Raw genomic sequence first — 17,161 nt, 5'->3', positions numbered from 1 at the left:
GGTATGCCACACCCCTCCCGATCAACAGGACCCTGTTTCGACCGTAGGAGGTCCGTTTCGTCCGTTTTGCGGTACGCCACACCCCTCCCGATCAACAGGACCCCCGTTTCGACCATAGGAGGTCCGTTTCCTTCGTTGTGCGGTACGCCAGGCCTCGTTTCCATCGCCTGTTCCGTCCAAGCCCTCCCGATGAACATGACCACGCATTCCGTTCCGACCCAGCCGGTTGGCTCCCCATGAACACGACAACGATGCTGTTTCTCCGTTCCGACCCAGCCATGTACGTATGCACGATAGGCGTTAGAGACCCTGCCCGTATGTACGTACGTGGCCGTATTTTCTTTCTTGCACCCTCGCCGCTGTACGTACGTGTACATGCTACGTGCGCGCCTCTACTACGACACGTGCGCGCCTCTACATCTACGACACGTGCGTGCCTCTACATCGACCAGTATGTACGTACACGTTCGCGACCAGAATGACAATGCTACGTACTTCGACCAGGTGGGTCCCGACTGTCAGGCACTTCCTTGCGTGCGAAGATGTAGCTGGTGGGTCCCAGTAGTCAGGGGGGCGAATCGTTTTTTTTGCCCGGACGCACTTCCTTACGTGCGAAGATGTAGCTGGTGGGTCCCAGCAGTCAGGGGGGCGAATCGTTTTGTTTTTTTGCCCGGACGCACTTCCTGGCGTGCGAAGGTGTAGCTGGTGGGTCCCAGCAGTCAGGGGGGAAACGTTTTTTTTTTCCGAAATATGGTGGCCCGTCCGGTGGGTCCCCGCTGTCAGGTGGAGGAATAATTATTTTGCGCGTAATAAGGTGGCACTTCCTTGCTGCGGCCATGGACCCAGCTGTCAGCCTCTCCACGTATAGTCCACGTCTGATGGAAGCCGTTCCTTGACCACGTTGACCACGCCGCGCCAAGAGCACCAGGGCGGTGGACGACGGTGAGGCCTAGGAAGGGGACGGCACGGAGCCGGGGAAGACGTGGTAGTGGATGCCCATGCGTAGAGGAGTACGAGGGTTCACTGGTTCGCTGCGGTGTGAGGCTGCCGTCGCCGCAGAATAACAGGGGGTGTGGGTGAGTAGAGGGATGGCCTGGCCAGCGGTGGGAGTAGTAGGGGCGGTGAGGCCTCCGCCGCATCGCAGCCGGCCACGGGAGGCAGGAGCACGAGGCACGACCGGCGCTGGTTTGGGCGGCTGGAGCAAGAAGACCAGAGGTTGAAGAAGCACTACGGCCGTTGGATGGACATTGTACGGTCACTGGAGCTAGAATCGTGCATATTGACTAAGTTGACAAAGCCCTCCGTCCCCGTCAACCTAGTAGGCCCACAAGTCTGCCTGCCACTATACTGGGTCCTAGCTAACAGGGGGAGTATTCTTTTTTTTGTGCGTAATAAGGAGGCACTTCCTTGCGTGCGAAGATATAGTTGGTGGGTCCGAGCTGTCAACGGCGATAACGTTTTTTTCGCGAAATACCGAGGCCCTTTCGGTGGGTCCCTGATGTGAGGTGGACGAATCATTATTTTGCGCATAATAAGGAGGCATTTCCATGCGTGCGGCCGTGGACCCAGCTGTCGGCTTCCCCACGTACAGTCCACTTCAGATGCATGTCGGTTGTTGACCATGTTGACCAGGCCGCGCCGAGAGCACCAGGGCGGTGGACGACGGTGAGGCCTAGGAAGGGAACGACACGGAGGCAGGGAAGACTTAGCAGTTGTTTCCCATGCGGAGGGGAGTACGACTGAACGAAGGTTTACTTGTTCGTCTGCCGTCGCCGGAGAATAACAGCAGGTGTGGGTGAGTAGAGGGATGCCTAGGCCAGCGATGGAAGTACGATGGGGCGGTGAGGCCTGCGCGGCAGCACAGCCGGCCACGGGAGGAGGGAGCAGGCAGTCCCGCCGCCGCTTGTTTGAGCGGCTGGAGCAGGAAGAGCAGAGATTGAAGAAGCACGACGGCCGTTGGATGGACATCCAACCGTCACTGCTTGTGTGTCAACCTTTTTTCAGGAAAGCCTCAAATCTGTGGAAACAGCATACAGCCCATCTGCCATTATTTCTAATAATTTACAGCCCATTTGCTAATTCTTAAGGTTTTTTTTGGAGCCCATATTCTTTTTGTTAGCATTACAGCCCATATTGTGGCCACGGTTAAAAAATTATACGAAAATTTGCATATTTCGGTGCGGTCCAAACTGTTTTTAATCCCGAAATTTTGACTCACATGCAAACTGATTTTAAAAATAAATGTATATCAATATAAAATCCAACAAATTCTCCACGCATAAAAATTAATGTAATTTAAAATCTTGAAATGAAAAAATATATTTGAAACTAATTGCCGGTTTGATGTGTTTCAAAAATGTACAGCCCATTTCTCATTACTGATGGGCCATTTTCTCGGCCAGCCGAATGAAAAGCTCTCCTCGTCTTGAAAGATTTGCAGCCCAATAGGCCTGACAAAGCGACTTAATTGGCAAATCACAAAAAAACTGGGCTGTGGCCGTGGACCTAGCTGTCAGCCTCTCCACGTACAGTACTCTTCCGATAGAAGTCGTTCCTTGACCACGTTGACCACGCCGCGCGGAGAGCACCACAGCGGTGGACGACGACGAAGCCTAGGAAGGGGACAACGCGGAGCCGGGGAAGACGCGAAAGTGGAAGCCCGCGCGGAGAGGAGTACGAGGGTTCACTGGTTCGGCTGCGGTGTGAGGCTGCCGTTGCCGCAGGGCCTGGCCAGCGATGGGAATAGTAGGGGGTGGTGAGGCCTCCGCGGCAGCACAGCCGGCCACAGGAGGCAGGAGCATGCGGCACGACCGGCGCTGCTTTGGGTGGCTAGAGCAAGATGACCAGAGGTTGAAGAAGCACTACGGCCGTTGGATGGACATCGTACGGTCACTGGAGCTAGAATCGTTCATATTGACTAAGTTGACAAAGCCCTTCGGCCCCGTCAACTTAGTAGGCCCACAAGACAGCCTCCCACCAAGGTGGGTCCCAGCTAGCCGGGGGAGTATTCATTTTTTTTGCGCGTAATTAGGAGGCACTTCCGGTGGGTCCAAGCCGACAGCAGGGGGAACGTTTTTTTCGCGAAATACGGTGACCCGTCCGGTGGGTCCCAGTAGTCAGGGGGAAACGATTTATTTCGCAAAATACTGGTGGCCCGTCCATTGGGTCCCCGCTGTCAGGTGGAGGAATAATTATTTCTCGCGTAATAAGGAGGCACTTCCTTGCGGCTGCCGTGGACCCAGCTGTCAGCCTCTCCATGTAGAGTACTCTTCCGATGGAAGTCGGTCGTTGACCACATTGACCACGCCGCGCCGAGAGAACCACGGCAGTGGACGACGACAAGGACTAGGAAGGGGACGATACGGAGCCGGGCCACGGGAGGCAGGAGCAGGCGGTAGCACAGCCGGCCACGGGAGGCAGGAGCAGGAGGCACGACCGGCGCTGCTTTGGGCGGCTGGAGCAAGAAGACCAGAGGTTGAAGAAGCCGTATAGCCGTTGGATGGACATCATACGGTCACTGGAGTATTGACTAAGTTGACAAAGCCCTCCGTCCCCGTCAACTTAGTAGGCCCACAAGTCAGCCCAACAATATGGTGGGTCCCAGCTAGCAGGGGGGTATTCATTTTTTTGGGCGTAATAAGGAGGCACTTCCTTGCGTGCGAAGATATAGCTGGTGGATCTGACCTGTCAGCAGGGGGAACATTTTTTTCGAGAAATACAGAGGCCCTTCCTGTGGGTCCTAGCTGTCAGGTGGAGGAATCATTATTTTGCGCGTAAAAAGGAGGCATTTCCTTGCATGCGGCCGTGGACCCAACTGTCAGCCTCTCCACGTACAGTCCACTTCCGATGGATGTCGTTCATTGACCACGTTGACCAGGTCGCACCGAGAGCACCAAGGCGGTGGACGACGGTGAGGCCTAGGAAGGGAATGACACGGAGCCAGGGAATACTCGACAGTTGTTTCCCACACGGAGGAGTACGAGGGTTTACTGGTTCGTCTGCCGTCGCCGGAGAATAACAACATGTGTGGGTGAGTAGAGGGATGGCTAGGCCAGCAATGGGAGTACGGTCGGGCCGTGAGGCCTATGCGGCAGCATAGCCGGCCGCGGGAGGAGGGAGCAGGCAGTCCTGCCGGCACTTGTTTGAGCGGCTGGAGCATGAAGAGCAGAGATTGAAGAAGCACGGCAGCCGTTGGATGGATATCCAACAGTCACTGCTCTTGTGTGTTGACTAAGTTGACAGGGCGTTGCGTGTGCGTCAACCTTTTTTTATGAAAGCATACGCGTCAACCTGTAGTAGGCGCACAAGTCAGCCTCAAATCTGTGGAAAACAGCATACAACCCATCTGCCATTATTTCTAATAATGTACAGCCCATTTGCTAATTCTTAAGATTTTTTTTGGAGCCCATCTTCTTTTTGTTAGCATTACACCCCATATTGTGGCCACGGTTAAAAAGTATACAAAATTTTGCATATTTTGGTGCGGTCAACTGTTTTTAATCCAGAAATAATTTTTGTTAGCATTCACATTCAAACTATTTTAAAAAATAATTTATATAAATATAAAATCAAAATAACTGTCCACACATAAAAATCAATGGAATTTAAGATCTTGTAATGAAAAAAATGAAACTAATTCCCGGTTTGATGTATTTTAAAAATGTACAGGCCATTTCTGGGCAAACCGAATGAAACTCTCCTTGTCTTGAAACATTTGCAGCCCAGCAGGGCCGATAAAGCAAGTAGGCCTTGTTTGGGTATTTCTTTAAAAAAAAATAGAACTAGGCAAGCCATTTTCAGCAAGAAAAAAACACAACTGGGCTCATGATGTGGTAAACATAAATAAAACCCTAGATAGATGGGCCACAGCCCCCGCACAACCCCGTTGTTACCCTGATCCGTCGCTAAAACTAGTATAAATAACAACTGCTTGTTCCTCATTGTCTCAAAAAAGTGCTTGTTCCTAAAAAAAAACTGCGCGACTTGCTGGTCCCTGGTGTCAGCCGCTCGTAGTGTAATTCTCTCGTTTATTGACTACGTTGATGATGGCGTGAGCCCCAGATGTCCAACCATTAGGAGGAACCATATTTTTGGGCTTGTACTATAGAGGCACTTGCTTGCGTACTTCCATGACGCTGGTGGGTCCCTACTGTCATCCTCTCCACATACAGTCATCTCCTTGTTCCTCTCGTTTGTTGACGATGTTTACAACACAAGAGGGCGGCGCACCACACACGGCGAGCGAGCCAAGGCCGCAAGGCAGAGGACGACGGCGAGGCCTCAGACGAAACGAACGGGAGCCGTTGAAGATGCGCCGGTCCAGTCGCAGGCGGAGGGGAGTACGAGGGTTGACTGGTGTGGGTGGTGGGGGCTAGTCACTTGGCTTCTGTAATGCACAGTGAGCTCAAGCAGCCGGTGTGAGTGATGTTATTTCCCTTGGTTGTGATTTGTTACAATATTTCACTCTAAATTAAACGAGTGGCAAGCCATTTGCCTTGTTTCAAAGAAAATATGACAATCACAGCCGAGTTGAAAATGGCAGGAACATCTAACTCCAGCTTACAAACTATACAAAAGCATGAGGGTTGATTGTTCATTAGGTTTACAAAAAAACCCATATTGAAAAGGGCAACAACATCTATCTCCCGCACTGTTTTCGGCAGTCACAGTCAAATGGATCGGTAAGGTCCATAGAATGAACATCCTGGATCGTAAAATTTACTGGATTATGACCACAATATGTTATAAATAGAAGCCCGACACGTTTAGAAGCTCTTTTGCCCACCTGAAACTCCTTTTTTTTGCTCTTCGACATACCCATCCATCAAAACCATGCTGCTGATAAACTTAAGCCTGATGGACAATAGTAACCTCGCATTCAGCAGGAAGAATGTGACAAATCTTGTGTTTGCACGGTTGGCTACATATCATTCTAGCGTTATTGTCTTCAATCGAATCTCATGAGAAGTGAGAAAATCCCGATGCTTACGAATCCACCGATTGGTTATAACTTTCTTACCCCATCCTGTTGCCTAAATAGACATGAAAATTGAAAGCAGTTAAGGTCTAAAAGAAGAGTGTCGAAAGAGCAACAGCTGAACGGTTAATTCTAGTACACTATATGCGGGCTTCCAATGTGCGTGACATTATCACCTTTACATACAACTTCTCCAGACATGGAAAGCATTGAAGCAAGCCAATAATCTTGTTCAAATCAAAACTATTCATTTGGATATATAAGAGCTTGACAGAACCCAGCACCATTGATAGGCCATCCATGGAGAAACTCTTCATTGAGCATAGAACATAATATTAGTACAAAATGTGTACTCCAAGATCATATATAAATTATGCGCAGAAATTTAAAATGCAGCATATGGTTACAAGTGTAGATGATAATATAAAGTACCTGAAGAACTATGGATCCAAACACCATATTGAAATGAGCACAGAGATCATGTGTTACACCCAAGGTCTCCAGTTTAGGCGCAGGGAGGACGGTTATTTGCAACGGTGAATAACTAGAATCAAGGATCAACCTTTGAAGTGAAGGGGCATCTTGGATGATGAGCTGCCTTCCGTCAAAAGAAATTCCAATTCTTACAAGGTTAGGCGACTTTATTTGGAGACAACCGATTCTAACTGTGAAAACAAGCACCAAGCGCTCCAGCGCAGGGCAACTGGAGTGGATGATGTTGTGCAATGAGGCCTCCGATATACGAACCCGCACAAGTGAAAGTTTCTTGAGAAATGGGAGTCGAAGGTTTAGAACCAGATTGTCTGGAAGGTAGCACAGCGCGAAGGTGGCGGTGTGGAGAGAGGAGGAAAACTGCGAGATGGACATCGGTGCTGAGGGCACAAGTTCATGGCATTCTGTATGTGGTATGTGATTTCTAGGGGAATAGTAGAACTCAAGCAGCTGTAGTTCTGTGAATTTAGGGGATTTCAGCCAGGCGTCCACCGTGCAGGGCATGGTATGCTTGCTCAGGTAGCATGACGGGATGCAGAGGCTCTGAACGGAGCCCTGGTGGGAGGAGGTGATGGCTCTGGGGATTTCAAAATCATTGAAGAGAGATAGCTGACGGCAGTCGAGATTAAGGGGCACGGCGCGCCATAGAGGCGCCACCGAATTGAGAGGACTTGGGTGCGGCAGCAATCCTTGGTGGGGAGAAGCGAGATGATCTCCCCAAGGATGGCATCCGGGAGATCGCTGATGCGGTCCACCCGAGATTCTACGGGTTCCTGGGATCTGGTGGGGGCGGGGTCGCCGCTTCTCCGTGCGCTGCCTGGTGCGGGATCTACAACAGGCGTCGCCGCTGGCGGGAGCCTCATCTTCTTGGTGCTGGGGTTGGGCGACTCCATTTTCCTCGAGGGCGTCGCGTCGCCTCATGGATTTGAGCAGAGTAACGAATGGCGAGCCTAGTTGTAGTGCGAGCGAAAAAGAAGGGGAGCAGGGGGTTTTCTGTAGGAGTGAGGAAGAAGGGAAGCTGGGGTTTTCTGTAGGAATGAGCTGACGTGAGATGGGTGGGAGCGAGGAGGAAGAAGACACCCGGGTTTTTTTTGCGGGGGAGGGGGGCGGTGTGCTGGGTGTGGGTAGCGCCTTTCAAATTTATTTTACTATTTACTAGTGTGGATTGGCTGTTTTGTCTTGGGCCCAGAGAAACAATTACTACTAGTACAGTGGAGACACTCTACAGCTACCCAGAAAAACAATTACTACTAGTACAGTGGAGACACTCTACCGCTTATGGCTCCTCCTAGGTCATTGAAACGTCTCCCTCTACTGAATTCCGTTATACTTTTGTTCACCGACATGCGGGCCATGCAGCGAGCGGGCCCAAATGCCATCCACTGAATTAGCACGTAGTATGCAGGTGGAGAGTCACCCCGGTCGTAGCGTGGCAGTAACGAGCCGTCGTATCACAAAACCCCACCTCCCCGCAGTCTAAGTTTGACGGACGAAGCAACCATCATTTCACTCCATGCTAAATCCCCTTCTCCCTCACCGTCTTCAAGAAAGGCAACACTCGCATCTGCCACTGTTCTTCTCACCCAATGAAGGGAAGGTAAGCGGATCCGTGATGTTGGTATATTTGCGTTCAGAAAAAAAGAACTTTTGCAAAGCAGTAACCGATCCTCACTCTCTTTTTTGTTTCATTGTCATTGCGATTGAGTTTTCCTTTCAGTGGTCTCCTAGTATTCGTTGGTTTCATGATGGACCAAGGAGAACCAGGCAAAGATCTGCCGATATTGGAGCAGACGCGGGAGGCTGATCCCCACGAGACAGAGAGCTCCAAGAAGATGGAGGCAACCACCGGGCCGACCCCAGATACGCTCACGGCCACTACTGAGATGGTCAATGCCCCGTTTGAGGTTACAGCCCCCGTGGCATTGCAGGAGCAGTTTCCCCCTTCGAGGATGTGTCCCCCCTCCCCCCGCTGAGCTGCCCAAGGTGATTTCCTTCTTTGCCGATCTCGATTTTGGTTTTTCATCTAAGTATGTGGTGATTTTTTTAGAAAAGGAAGTATGTGGTGATTAATAATGCAAAATTTTATTAGCTTCGATGCCATGCTATACATAGTGGTTTAAATAACTTGTGGTTCTTATACTGAAAAGTAATTCAGAATTTGTTTCTGTTTCAATTAGAGCCCTGATGCAGACAAGGATTGTGTGGTTGTGCATGTCACTCTCTATGAGGCGGACGACCTGAATATACGCATTGGGAAAACAGAGTTCTTAGGCTGTTGCATGCTGGAAGCCATTTGCGGTTATACCAATGAAGAGTTGTGTTCCAACCTCACTGTTGTCAGGCGTGTTGTCCAGGGTGTACTGAAGCACAAGAAGTTCAAAGCTACTCCTTCGTTTGTGAGGCATACTGTTCTTGTCAAGCTTACGCAGGAAGATGACGTGGCATGCCTCCACAAACAAGTTTATCAGTGGCAAGGCCACAAGGTTGTCTTCATGAAGGTTCACAGGATTGAGCTGCTGCGGGACGTCCTCGATGATGTTCATGGCAAGGTCCGTCTTGTGTCCAGCCCAAATTAGATCGAGGCATGAAATAGTTGCCCCAGCTAGTGTTTAATAGTAGTTTGGATTGTGTCTAATTATCCGAACCTTGCCTGTTATCGACCCCTCTAGGGCTAGTGCTCTGTTTGAACCCGTCTATGGGAACTGCTGCTACTTTTGTGTGCTCGTGAATCATGTGAGAACCATCATAATTGTTGCCGAAACAGATGCATCCTCACTAGTTTTTTCATGAATATGACATGGTAAGACATAAGTTGTCACGGTTTATCATACGAGCAGTGTGTGTTTTGATGAAATAGAGCACTCGTTTGAGAACCGTGCACCAACGTATACATAAGTACTTGTAAACATTGTTGGTGCTACCCCACTTGTAAGCAGTTGTGCAAAACACGGCACATTGGCTCAGCTCGCTTCAACACTAGGCTATCGACCAGCTAACAATCAACAATCTGCTGTCTGACATATAAGCAACTACTATGTATCTTGTTACAGTGGTTCATGCAGTTAATTGAGGCCACAATGTAATAAATTCCAAATGTTCACATGCTAGTCCAGCGCTCATGTGGAACACTCACAATTAAACTCGTCTTCATAAAAATCTTGAAAAGCATAAGTTAAGAAATTTTATACATCTCAATGATTCATAGAACATAACAAACATATACTAGTTCACAGCAAAAGACAAAGTTGTGAGAAGGTTTACAAATCAGGAAAAAACAAGCAAGGCTTCTCTGAGCAAAGGGCCTCCCGGCAGGCTTAAATTTCCTGGAGTTCACTTTGGTTTTTTCTTGTTGCCACCATCCAGGGTTAGGTTCTCTCATTCCAGAATAAGCAATTATAATTGTGGTCTCAGCTGGAATGCTGAACTGAACCATGTAGTGTACTGACCAGCTGAAATGCTTGTGCATTCCACTAAATTTAAGCACCGCTATTTGCAGAAATAAGCAGACCACAATGCCTCTTGTCCGCGCGCCTGTCCAAAAAACCGCCATGCAGCCGTGCCAGCTAGTCCTCAGTCCATGGATGAACTGGTAGAAAGTGCATTCCGGACTAGGATGCAGTTGTTTTCGCTCGTCCCTACACTGCAATCAGGAAGTAAAACGTACGAAGCTTCTTTTAGATTGCATTGGTCATTCTACCTTAGTTACTACCAATGCAGGGATACCTTGAAGACGGGAGGTTAGACGACGGCAACGAGGGATAGCCATCTCATTTTGCGCATTTTTACTAAAACTAAGGTGTGTGCTTTTGATTGCGCGGATAGAAACTATATGGAGACAGACATCCCAAAACAATATGGAGACAGACATCCCTGTTTGCACAAATAGGAAATACGGTTATTTAAACAGTGACACATATTACTACTTCCCCCCGTTTCCTCGTAGAACGAAGTCCTAGATTCATGCTACAGCTTTCCCACTTTCTCCCCTGTTTGAACCAACGCTTTGAGTTCACTGTATGAACTAGCTTTACTTCTAATAATAGTAGAAGTCTAGGTGGCTTTGTAACAGCGAACGGAAGTAGAAAAGGATCCACACGAAGGGGGAAGAGATGGGGCAGTAGAGCAAGGTAGGTTTCGAAGGAATATATACCCGAGGGTCGCCATCATGTGGCAAAGACAGCATCGGGAGGCCGCATCTTGGCCACAATACCGCAGGAGGAAGAAGGGGTCGGAGGCCCTCCCGAGCCAGCGCTCTCTCATAGAGAACGGCACGACTACCGATCAGGACGCGCGGGGAGCCTTTGGTCTCCTCCCTCGCCGCTGATGACAGCGTGAACGATGCACCTACACCCCCTGCCCCGGTCGAGGTTGTCCGGCCGGATTTGTGACCAGCTGAGAGAGAGAGAGAGAGAGTGGCCACCTATGTCTTGCTTAGATCTGCAGAGCATGAGAGAGTGAACGAGAAGAACCCTAGTAAAGCAAGCGCTAAGGCTCCTGCTTTTATATATAGTGGAGTGATTTTGTTGTACCGGCTTCAAAAAAATGCGCTCCTACATGTACCCGCGAGTGGGTGTGAGAGAACTAGTGCGTGCGTGCACCGCTTCTCTTCGTGAGAGTACAATATATACTATGCCCAAAGAACGTTTGCCGCAAGAGTAATAGTATAAGTGTGTGACGTGTGAGCTAAAATAAAATGTGTGCGTCGTCTTTTGTTTTTTAGAAGTTCTGAGGGTAGGGTGTGAAGAGCAGATATGTGCGTGACATCTACCTGCAGATAGAGGATGGGTGCGACATGCGAGTCTGCGAGAGGACTCGGGAGAGTCGTGACTCGTGAGGGTGCGTGTGCGAGAGAGAGGGGGGGCACGTATCAATGCAATGCATGCATCCGTAAATCATTATCTGACAAATGTTCGCCACAAGCCTTTTCCTGACGAACGCCGTAAGAACCGTTAGATCGGCATCCGACATTGTCAGTTTTGCCATGTCATTTAACAGAACAGCCACTCCTCCTACACACAAATCTTCCATGTGAGTGTTAGCAACTGCCGTATGCTCCCTCCGTTCCGAAATGCAGTGCATATAGCTTTATTGAAAATTAGAACCTCGCAAACTTTTACCGAGTTTTCGTGTACCAAATTGCACATGTAGAATACCCTGTATATATCATTTCATTCATCTTCGATAGGTAACTATAAAGATGGGTGGGGAGTCTACAAAGAAAGACCATCGTATCACCCGCAACAATTTCAACCATCCTTTAGTGTCGAGGAATATCATAGGAACTCTATATGATATGATTTTTATAGGATTTTTTTCCTTTAGAGCCAATTGGTTCATAGGAATAGATTCATATACTCTACATTTCAAAGGAAATAAACATGATATCATTTCTATAGCTTTAGAGCCACTTGGTTCATATGAATGGACTCCTATACTCCCTTAATTTCAAAGGAAAATAAACATTAGCGTATATTCAATAGAAAAGTTCCTATGATATGAACCAAATTACATCTCTTTACTAATCCCTCCTCATAGGAATTGAGATACATGTCATCTCTAGATTCAATAGAAAAGTTCCTATGATGTGAACCAAATGACATCTCTTTTCCAATCCCTACTCATAGGAATTGAGATGCTCCATGTCATCTCCTTCCCTACAACTTCCACGTATGCATCTTCTATTCCTAAATAGATAGTACAACCCACTAGTAGCTTTTTTCCAAAACATGCAACTATGGAAAAAATAACTATATAGTGTGCCAATAACTTTGAAAGATGGTCGCTGGATGAAGCTAACCCGACAGTGCAGAGATGGGCAAATCCAAGCACTACTGGCCGTTGGATATCATCAACATTCCACCAGATCTGCCACATGTACAATTTAGAAGACTCCATGGTTGAACTTAAGCATAATGCACAAGCCTCAAAACACAAGCACTTCTCCTTTGTTCTAGAATCTTCTGTATCATAATTGATTATCTTTTTCTAAATGAATTGCCATTATTTGTTTTTTACTTTATGATTTACAATGCACAACCCCATGAATCTTAACATTTTTATAAAACTAATTGATTTTGAATGAGATGAACTATAAGAACTAAACGAACATCTACATCATGCATATATGACTCAAAGCTTTACATGCTATAGTGTGTATTTATTCATAATTTGGTTTCAAAATCTCATGCGATCAATACATGTGTACCTTACTAGTTTTGAGTAGAGTAGCAAATTTCACGCGGCCCCGGGTATATCAAAATGTAGGGCCCATGCATCTTGCCTTTCGGTCGAACCTACGTCCACAATTTTTTGCACGTGCTATATCTCCACTGGTCCCCGAACCCAAAATGCTGCCTCGTTCCCGTAAAACCAAGCGGCCCACACATATTTAAGGCATCGACTCGATCACTCGAACCCGTTTACTACGACGTGGCCCCGCACGCCGTAGTACTCCTACAAACCCTACCGCCGCACTCATCATCGGTTTTCTTCAAGAGGACGAGGGAGAAGCCGATTTGTAGTGGAGGCGCTTTCAAAAAAAAAGGATCTGTAGTGGAGACCCCTACCCTAGGGTGCCCTAGGTAGCTGCTGCATGCATCATTCTTTTCTCTTTTCTTTATGCTCTTGCACGCTAGAGTGTAATGATGGTTGCTTCGTCCGTCCAGCTTAATGCGGGAAAGGTGGGGCTTTGTGATTTGACCCCTCATCGCTCATTTTCTACTACTGCGGCGCTACGACCGGGGTGCCTCCAATTCCAACCGCTGCTTTGAACTGTAATTTGGTGCATCGCACGTGGAACAAGACGGTGGATGAGCCACATGTCTGCCAAAGGGGTCCTGTTAAGTGTGTAGCCATTTCGTGTGCAGACTGACCCTGCTTGAGTTGCTACGCCAACATGACAGGAGCAGCCTACCACTTGGTTTTGCTCCTTGGTGAATCCCGACTATATTGATCTAAAAAGATACGTGCTGAACTACCCTCTCCGTCTCGGTTTTTTATTTGTAGGCGTCTCGGTTTATAGGGCCTGCACGTAGTTCTAGGCATCCATTTGACTAACTAAATATGAGTTACTATGTCACAAAAAGTATATCATTGGATTCTTATTGGTTGATATGTGAAGAAACAAGAAACAAGGTAGAAGTTAATGCACCACGCCTTAGTATTGTGGGATTATTTGGTTTTTGTAAGATGACGTGCGTTTGGTTGCAAGGGTGGTCATGAATGGGTTGGGATCGTTCAGAAAATAGACATGTTTGGTTATAAAGCACATGAATGGTTCGCGTCAAAAAAAGAGAATATGCTTTGAAGATGCTGAACCATTCCACCCAACCAAATCGGTCGAATCAATGGCCACCCTTTGCATGCATGACTATCTGAGCATGACTGGTGGTCCCGTCTTAAATAATTAGCTCATCTCTTATATTCAGCCAAACACATGAATTGAATGGTTCAATACCAAAAAAATTGAATGGTCCCAATCCATTCATACGATACCTTCAACCAAAGCATCCGACGGAGGGAGTAGTTGTATTTAAAAGTCGAGGGCAGGGCTTTTCCTGCGCCGTAGGCCGGGCAGTTCCGCCTAGTCAGTTCGATAGAGACGCGAGAAGACGAGGGAGTAGGCTGCTGCAAACATAGGGCTATGTGATTAGACAGCGAGTTACTGCTGGACAGGTGGGGCCCCGTGATTTGACTTGCCATTATCATTTTAACTGCGGCGCTACGACCTGCGGGAGTCTCCCGATTCCTGACAACCTCCATACAGGTGCCTCTCCCAATGCTCCACTATGTAGTAGTAGAGGCTGGCTCTTGCATGAGAGCCCACTTATCCACTTTTTCCTTGCCTCTCTTTCCTCCACATATGCAAAAATGCCATGTAAAGCGCACTATTGTACTTACTTGCTCCTACAGGTGCTTAAGCTTGCCACATAGGCATAAAGTCTGATGTGGCAAGTTAATCAAGAAGAGAGAGACTAGTTTGGTGACCCAAGGAAGAAACGGTGCTAAGCGCGTGTACCTAGGTGAAAAGACAATTTTGAGTCTATAGCTAATTAAATGAAGCAAACTTAGCAACACCACTTCATTGGAAGAGGTCACTCCTTGGCAAATGCAATAAATACTAGTACTCCATGTGTCCCATTATATAAGAACGTTTTTGACACTACACTAGCTAGTGTCAAAAACGTTCTTATATTATGTGACGGAGGGAGTACGAAGAAAGAGATAGAGAGGAGTAAAAAAAATTACACTTATAGCCAACCTTGTTGTAGTATGAGTGACTAAGTGATGACTATGTATGACATGCCAATATCAGATAGCCTAACGCACCGTGCTAAATCTCCAAGGGAGCGACCACACGAGCGACGTGACGGTCGTGGTAGGCGCGACCATGATACGGGCTGCTGGCAGCCCTTGGATCTGAGATCAAACGGTCGCATGCTAAGTTGCTGAAATTTTTAAGAATAACCCTCCAGGATTGGATATTCACCCATAGGTCTAGAATCACGCCATGCAACCGTTCGATCTCAGATCCAAGGGCTCTCGGAAGCCCGTATCATGGGAGAATGGAAAGCCACTACCCTGCCGTTCGCACGCTGGCAGTTCACTCCTACTCTTTCCCGCACGTCCTTTAATACTACGGCGGTTCGCTCCTAGTCGTCCCTTCCATTCACATTACGGCAGTTCCACTAATCCTAACCCTCCTCCCAAATCCATGGCGTCCCAAATCTCCTCGATCGGCGGTGAGTACAAGGTTAGAACCATCACCGGCGATGAGTTCGACGTCATCTACGCCCGTACTTCCGCGACGGTGCAAGGATGCCTTTCTCGCTTCAGACGCATGTTCGAAAACTCACATGATGAGTGGGTCGCTGGGCTAGATGTTGAGTACACCACAGTACTGGGACGAGAGAAGGATCTAAAGGACGAAGAGAGGAAGAATCCCGCCGTGATCCAGGTTTGCGTACATAACGTTTGCTTGGTCTACCACATATGCCATGCCGACATTGAGTGCCAGGATTTTAAGAACTTCCTCGAGGACAAAACAGTCAAATTCGTTACTGTAGACTTTAAGAACGACAAAGAAGTCCTGCGTCGGATAGGCCTCGTTGTAGGCAACCCCTTCGACCTCTAGAAGAATTGGCTGGTGCCCTCTCGTCAGCCCTCAATGCTGACTCTGGCAGGAGCCATGGTTCATCCTTCGTACCGCAAACTGGAGAAACCTCATTACACGTTTCATCGTCATGAATGGCAGCGGAATGTGCTAGATATAGACCACATCCAGTATGCTGCAATGGATGGCTACCTTTGTTTCAATATCTACAAGGATTGGATGAAGAGCAATAGCCAAGTTGGCGGTTCAAGCAAAGAAGTATCGGCCAAGAGGAAGAGAGACAAGGACGAAGTCGAGGATGTGGACGAGGACTCCGAGTAAGGTGGCAGTGTCGTTGCTCATGGCGGTTCTAAACTTCTAATGCAGTGTCTGCCGGATTAGTTGCATAGTTTAATTTCAGGTGTGCTTAGTTTAATTTGAGGGGTGTGTTGTGCTGAGCCCCCAGCAGAACTATGTTATGTTTCTTCTTGTTACTTTAACTCTTCAATATGTACATACTAGTACTAGTATTTCTTTAATAGAATTTAGCACCCCAATTAAGCATGTACTAGCTTTTTAATAGTACTATATGCATAATTTGGCGACGAGCACTCTCTATATGTACCACCTTTTTAAAAAAATTCAATTTTTGCTCCATGGCGCAATCCATTGATAGTGGAGTACTGCTGTACAAAAGTATACATTTTTTAAAAGGCTAGCGTACTATTCATCACATATACTCCTATATATATAGCCAGTTAAATTCTCAACCTAGAACGACGTGCATGCCATGTAGTAAACCGATCCGGAGGAAGTATAGTAAAAATGAGGTGATTTTACCCAGCGATCGGCGGGGGAGCATGGCCTGTCATGCAGTCCCACGTGTCATGATGTACCAACGCGATGCGCGTGTCCCTCTTGAGGCAGAATCAATACTAGTACGTGGTTTGAGATGATGTCAAACCGAAGTGTGAAATAATGGTTGCTTCGTCCGTCTGGGAAGGTGCGGCATTGTGATTTGACGTCTCATTTCTCATTACTAACACTGGGCCGGTATGAGTGGGGTGCGTCCCCCTGCTATTCTGCACTGTTATTTCGTGCTTGACACGTCGACCCGGTTGCTATATGTCCCACATGTCAGCGACAGGAAGTATAGAATTCATGAAAGGGAGCATCGACGGAGGAGTATACTACCGAATTCATGAAAGGGAGCGACTTAGTTTTGGAAAAATCTATTTTTACGGAGTACGTACCCACTAGGATTTATAGGTCTCATCTAAAAACATTCGTTTTCCGTTTGATAAGTCTCAATTCTAGTACTATACTAGTAGTAGTACCATTACATGTTGGATTTTGAGGTGCGTTAGATCACCCGACGCAAGCAGTGTCAAGAGGAAACTAACCAATGCATGTACAAGTTCATGGAAATTTAGTGGTCATTCATGCATTCATTCTAATTAATGCCTCGGTAAACATAACTTCTTGAGAAAAACGAGCGTACTGTGCAAACTACGAAATTAATTCGACCACTCACCGTCTACCTTGGTTGGAGAGATTTTGAAGTTGAGCCACAAACTGGAAAGGAGGGAGTAGTAACTTTT

Source organism: Triticum dicoccoides, chromosome 2B (assembly GCF_002162155.2).
Source record: "Triticum dicoccoides isolate Atlit2015 ecotype Zavitan chromosome 2B, WEW_v2.0, whole genome shotgun sequence".
Taxonomy (NCBI): Eukaryota; Viridiplantae; Streptophyta; class Magnoliopsida; order Poales; family Poaceae; genus Triticum; species Triticum dicoccoides.
This window is presented reverse-complemented; position numbering follows the sequence as displayed.